The sequence below is a fragment of the Carassius gibelio genome, chromosome B6 (assembly GCF_023724105.1).
Source record: "Carassius gibelio isolate Cgi1373 ecotype wild population from Czech Republic chromosome B6, carGib1.2-hapl.c, whole genome shotgun sequence".
NCBI lineage: Eukaryota > Metazoa > Chordata > Actinopteri > Cypriniformes > Cyprinidae > Carassius > Carassius gibelio.
Genome location: NC_068401.1, coordinates 5,033,879 through 5,041,332, shown reverse-complemented (window position 1 = coordinate 5,041,332; position 7,454 = coordinate 5,033,879).

Genomic DNA, 7,454 nt, shown 5'->3' with positions numbered 1-7,454 from the left:
TGTTAAAAAGTGATGGCACAGTGCCATCTGAGAAATAGTTTAGGTATATTGAAATTATAACTTGACTGCCAACTGCTATGATTTTTAAATGCAATACAGCAGAGATAACACAGTGAAAATACAGTCCAAAGAAATAAATCTGTTAATATATGACGTATGACCCTAGATAGCATTAAAAAAAAATACCAGCTATAAATAATATTTACTATAATGATATATTAAATGGATTTAATGCAGTAAAATATGAGTAAAAGTTTAGTCAGATATTAATGGTGTTTAATGTGTTGGTGAGAGTGTTGTTAAACTGGCACTCTTTTTTACTTCGATGCTGCAGCCAATACATTGAAGAGTTTATGATCTGGGTGATTTGGATTCTGTGTTATGTTCATGAGGTCAAGCTGAAGACTTAACTTATATGCTTGGATTCACAAATGCATAGAAATTGTATGGAATAGAGTGTGTTTTTTTGTGCTAGGTAAGGTAAATTAAATGTGTAGCCCACTAAACACAATATATTTTTGCATATGGACGGCCGTGTGAACTCATTAACTCTGAATCTGAATTCTTGTTTAGCCTTTTGTGATATCATTTTTGGCCACAGCCTCAAAACTGTTTGTGACTGCTGTGTCGATCAGTCATTCATTTAGTAATGTGTTTGTTGCAGTAAAGAAGTGACGAGTGAGAACAGAGTTGGACTGTGGACATAACCCTGAGGAGCGCCAGACCATGTTGCTGAGTTTCACCACTTGTGGTTTGCTGTGATGATAAAATCCAGTGTTTAATTGCCAGACAAGCTGCACAAACTCAGTGTTTCACATCTCAAAAGAGTTTATTTGAGGAAATAACAGATGAATTTCAGAACTAAAGGTAAGGGTCAGTACAGTTCATGTTTCATAATGATCATCAGTGGTTTTGCTAGTAATAAGAGATGGCACTACCGTGTAACTGATTGTTATTTCAATTGATTACCGGTAAGTCAGTTATTTTATACAGTCTGTTATTTCAGCATTTAGGCAAAACAAATCTGAATGGTTAAAGGTGATAAAATATGTTTTTATCCCAACTTATGCCAAAACAAATTTTTAAAACCCAACAAGTGTCTTTGCCATTTTTTTGGTTTGAACACCAAGACACACCTAAAAATAAAACTCAACCAATAGCATGAATTTGGGGGCGGGGCTATCTGTTTGCCCAACCATTGGGAGACAGTGTTTGGGAAACCTGTTTAAAAACAATCATTATTTTTGCAGGGTTTTTTTGGTAACTATAGTGGTGCCAAATTACATACTTTACCTTTAACCAATCTTGTATTGGGAAGAAACTGTTATATTTAACTCACATGTAAGAGTACAATAAGTTTTACATTATATTCCCAAGACATGGTTACAGTGCCCCCCACAGGACCTGTTTAGTTTCTACACACATTTAGAGATATTTTCTTGGTCTTGTTTCTTTTTCCACTCACTTTCTGACTTTCCTCTTCACATTTCTTTCCCTACAATGGAGGCAGCTTCCAATCTAACACACCCATGCACCCAAAACCACAAACAGCTCTCTAATCAAAACCTTTCTGTCTCACTGCCTTCTTTGTCACACACTCTTACACACAGATTTGATGTCATTGAGGTGCAAAGCTTCTTTGCAAAACCACCATGCATTTCATTCTTTATCCATTCATTCCCCTGAGGCCTCTGCAATCAGTCATCTGTTTGATCATGTGGAGATGTGGCTTTAGTGTGTGTGCTGGCTTGGTGCGTAATTCTGTCTTGGTGCTTTGAGATATGAAAGAGAGTATTTTTTCCCCCTTGCTTAAACCAGAGATGCCGCAGTGGTTCCAAAGTCTAACACATGGCGGTCGTCCAAGCTGCAGCAGGTCCAGCCAAGCCCAGGTGGGCAAGAAGGGGGTTTGGCACAGATAAAAAGCAGAATCGTGCCCCTGTGCATAAGATAAGATCCACTCTCTAATCATCACACATTCGCATCCCTGCATGCTATCAGGCAGCTGGGTGACTGCAATTGCACACTGACACAAACACTTACTTAAACCACACCGATAGAGTTGCCAAGCATCTCTTACACTCTTACACTCTGACATCCATGCAACATTTCCATGCACAAAAGTTCCTTTTATAATAGAAAGGTTCTTTAAATTATTAAACTATTCTTTGCATTACCCAAAATTATTCTTCTTTTATTGCACTTATACAAAAACCATTAAAATAGCATTCACGTGATATTAAAAGTATATTTGATTTTTTTTTACATTTCCAGTTTTCATTACTTTTTTATTTTATTTTGTTATATGCTTTTGTAATTTTATTAGATGTTCTAAACATACTTCTAAATAGTTTTAATCATTTTTTAAGAGTCATTTAGTCATTTTAGTACTGCAGCTTATTTGTCTCAGTTATTTGCACTTTCAGCTATTAACATTTTATTTTGTTTGTTTTATTTCAATTGCCAAAAACATTTTTTTGACAGTTTTTATTTAAGAATTATAAACACTGCTCTCTTTTCATCTTCCTCTATTTACATTCTCAATTATCTTGTGTAGAGGACAGAAGCTAAATTAGCCCTTCAGTATGACATAAAAATTATTATTTTATTTTTTTATTTTTTTTACTGATGCAATGTAGTATGCATTTCAGCACTTCATTCAGTCAAGGAGTGATTGTTTTTCTAGCTGCAGGCATCAGTCTCACATGCATATGTGATGTATAGAAAGTTGGCAACCCCTTCACAAGAACTAACCCTAAAACACGTACAGGACATTTAGAATAAATATAGTCTGCTTAATGACTCGTAAATATCCTTTCATTACACCCACGGTTGATTTTTCAATATTCAAACAAGCTGTAGCTGTGGTTAAAACGGTTAGCTTTAGCATGTTTGCGCTTTGGTTGTCAATTGAAATACTTGCGTCAACAGTTTGCTGCTCAGTCTATTTACATTTAATAGTGTCTATTTCTAGACGAGGAGAAGTTGCCTTGTGGGTATGTGGACCTCCTGCTATGGATTCCCTCAGTGGTGGTCCTGGACAGAACAGATTTTGCCTTTGCTCTTTTGATATGCTGCTTTTAGCCTTTCTCTATCTGCACTGATGTTTATCTGCATGTCTTTTTTGCATAATCAGAGCACAACAGATGCCCAAACAAGTCAGAGCATAGCAATCTGGGAAGCATCCCGGCAATGTTGCCCCTCTTTCATCGAGAATTCCACACAGCCATAGCCTGGAATATTTCAATTCCTGTTCCGATGCCACATGGAAGATACATTAGTCAGCTGACCTCTGACCCCTTGTGTGTTTCTTTGGCTCTGTGTGTGTGTGTGAGGCACAAAAATAAACATTTGTATGCACAAACATGCAGAGTAACAGGCATTTAGACACGCACAGAGTGGCTCATTAATGCAGTGCTGTCAGTAGAACCCTGCTTTTTCTTCCAGAGGTTACAACAGCTGCAGCTTTCAATGATCCAGAAACTAAAATAAGTAACAAATAATGATGCTGAGACATTTCATAAATCCCCCTTATTACTTAGTTACAACTACTCTGACCCAAATTAATCCATAAGAAAGTAACTGTTGTGTAATTACAGGTATTTTCAGATGTAAAATAATAGAATTCCAAGTACTTTGTTTTTGGAATCTTATCACGTAATGCAGATTACGTGTTATTAGTTACCACTGGTTTTGAGTGTGTTTTAGCTTGTTGCAATGCAGTGGAGGCAGTTGGTAAGATTTTTTATTTTTTTTTACTTAAATGTAGCCGCTTCCCTTAACAAAAGGAAATGAATGCACAATATATTGGTACTATTTTGGATATATATATTTTTTTGCCTAATTAATCAGTAGCAGCCAGTACTGGATAGTTAATCGTTCTTGTTAATTTCCTCTATTTTCACATTTAAACTCATTTTGTTTGCTATAAAGGACTAATATTAAAGACTTTTTAGTACTGTAAATTTAATCTTTAGCAAATGGATGTTAATTTACTATCTAATTATTATACAGTATATTATAAAATGTATTAAAATGTAAAATATGTTTCGTGTTCTTTATAATATAATGTTGTGTTTCCTAAATGTACCTTTCATTGAATTGGAAGCAAGTGATTTAAGTTTGTAGTGTTTTACTTCTTATTTATACAAAATTGTATATAATTTACTTTTAATGTAGAAATATTGTTAAAAGCATGTATTTGTTAATTGGCATAAGAAGAAAATAATAATACTCTAATATCAGAATTTAGTGTTGTTGTATCTTTACTAACAATGAATCTACTGGCAGCTACATGTTTAATAAAACATGAAAAGAGCGCTTCATAACTTATGTTTTCATCATTGTTACAAGTTATTATTATACATTATTATTAAGGAGATTATCTTGAAGCGTTAGGGGTGATGGACGTGTTTTCTGCAAGAACAAAGGCTTTCTGTAATAACGTGGGATTATAGCAGATTGGAAAAATGGAAATTTATGATTAAAAAAAATTATGTTGGAGGTTCTTCGTTTTGGCTCAAAGACATTCCCCAAGTGAGAACACGCGAAAAGTAATACCCCGAGATGATTGACTTTATCATTAATCTCTGTAGATCTGTGAGCAAACGCCTGGAAAATACAAACCCCTGTGGCATGTTTGCTTGCTCTGACTCTTCTTTGTGTCTTTCGTTCACTCTCTCTCCAACATTTGCTGTCTAGTGTTAGTGATAAGACTTGTTGCCAGGAGGTTGAGAAGATTAGCCTGTTCTGAAGTCAGCGGCTCTCCCGTCTGCTAGCGGTTCGTGACATGAGTGTGGCTTGATATGCTAAGCATCTCACTCTCAACACTTCATCGTGCACTGATCTGAGACCAGTTACCCCAACCAGACCTCGACCGTTGTGTTAAAGAAACCTCAAAACACATCTGATATCAGCAGTGGAATGCATCTCCAGCACATCGCTTCTCACTACATCTACAAAGCTGGAGATATCAATGGGCTCTCTGTAGATACATAGATTAACATGCCACTGGCTGACTAATTAACTGCCTCCAGTTCAGACATCATTATCTAAAATTGTCCCAACCGTGAAGCCAAGCATCCAAGAACAAGCCTAGTTGTTGTCATGCTTATTTAAAGCAACATGAACATATATATTATGGGATTTGATAATTAGACTATGACTGTAATATTGTTTCAAAGCATTTTTTCTTGATTAGTTTTAACCATAAAAACAACAGTTTTAACCTAACCTGTTTTGTTCAGAGTTTGGGTGGTTGAGGCCTATGCTAACTGCCATCTGTCTGTAAGGAGCAGATTTTCTTTTTTAAATGGTATTGTGATTATTTACAGTCAGATTTGACCAATTTCATATGTCACTCCTGAATTAAAAAAAAAAAAAAAAAAAACTTACACCAAACGGTAGTATATCACAGCTTCCACAAAAAAATAATTATAGCAGTAAAAACTGTTTCCACAATTTTTAAAAGGTTTCTTTAAATTAATAATTATATTTCACAATATTACTGTTTTTGCTGTATTCTTGATCAAATAAATTGCTCGGGGATTTTTTTTTTTTTTTTTTTTTTTTTTTGGTGCAGTTTGTAAAAGAGAATTCTTTAAAAAAGCATTTAAAAAGCCTTAAAGATTCCAAACTTTAATGATAGTATTTTACTACATTATAGTAGGTCTTTAATCAGTAAACCATTCTTACAAATTCATAAAAGTGTCAAATGGATTTTTTTTTCTGTCTGTCTGCTGACTGTGACGTTATACAGCTCAGATCTAAACAATCTTGAATGTCCTATGTCAGCCGAGCAACTGCCTTTGAGATGAATGGGAACACTAACGGACAGCTTTTTCCAGGTGTTATAGACCTCCTTGATATTAGCATGGTCATAAAATAGTTTCCTTTCCCGGTATTCCCAAATGACTCTTTCTGTGCCATGTATGTGTTGTCCGATGTCAGTTAAAGACAAGTCTGTTGACATAACTACATTCCCACTTGTCCTGAGAGCCAGAATGAAGCCTGTAACATGAGCCATTTTGCAGATTTTGACACCATTGATATTACTACACATATGTGTGTTAGTGGTGGTGAATCAGGGTTCACGGGTGGTACAAAAGATTTACTATATATATAAATTATTTATAATTATACATTATTGAATTAAACTATATAATTTAATGTACCTGAATCTCCTTCAGAAACTCAGAAAGGCCAAATGGAGTATGCAATTTTTTGCCCACCCAGGCTAAACAAACTGGGTATATAGGATATTTACTGTACTTTTGTAAATGATGTTGGTGAGTCTGTTCAACCATGCTGCTTATCTTGAAAATGTTTCTTTCATTATTCACAGAAATGTATCTGTTGAAACAGAAACGTCCCATGACTGTGGATTCCTCCAGCAGTCTGCTGGTTTCAGCTGAACAGATTATAGAGGAAGCCTGATGCGTGGTGGAAGAGGTCACAGACAAAGCCATAATTAGCTGTGGCTAATTGCTGTGTGGCTTCACTGGTTTGGTTAACTTCAGCTTTTAGCCCTTGCTGGTAGATGCCGGAACTACATCTACATATTTCTCCATTGACAACTATTCAAAACTAGCTGGGTGTTCTGGTAAATATTTTGCATGCAAGCATTCTTCATGTTTGCTACGGAGAAAAAAACTGCAGTTGTGAGGGAGAGGAAAAGGTTGAGGCTGGGTGGTAATGGAAGGTAAACGGCTTGTTTGGGAGTCTTGCAGCAACAAGTAAAATGCCGCTCTGATTTCACACCTGCCGACAGGTGCTTGGCAAACTATGAAAATGGAGGGTTACTCACAAAGAGGATCAAGGACAGTAGTCACACCCTTCCGCCCTCACGCTACAAACATCCTCCTTTAGAGGAAGGATGTTATCATGCACCAGTAAACATCAAATCTATATCAAAGACATTTTTCCGCCTGTACTTTTACAGTTTTTTTTACATAATGAAATCTTCAAATACAAATTGTAAAGTCACTGCAACTTCTTTGTCAGCTTACTGTTTCTCAGTTCATGACCCCTTTAAGATGCCTGTTAGAACATGTCCCAATTAATCTGAATTCACACATACCTGTATGTATCTTTTTAAATATTTGTTTATTCAGCTACATATGAAATAATAAATTCATATTTCAAGCTATATTTTTTTCTTTCTTTATTTCTGTTGATTCTAGGGTGAAATATGACCCAGATATGTGCTTGACGGGTTTAATGAGAGTCAACCGCATAGAGAAAGGCCATTGATCTTTATGTTGGTTACCTTGGCCTGATTTAAAGATGCTGACACACAGAGGCATCTACTGCATGTTGGTTATGGTGTCATTCTATCTTCATAGTAATCGATCCAACATGCTCACCAGTGCAAGCTATCATCTCCATCCCCTGCTTGTTAAAGAGTCTCTCTGCTACCATTTACAACAATACACATTCTATTTCCATCACTTTGTGAT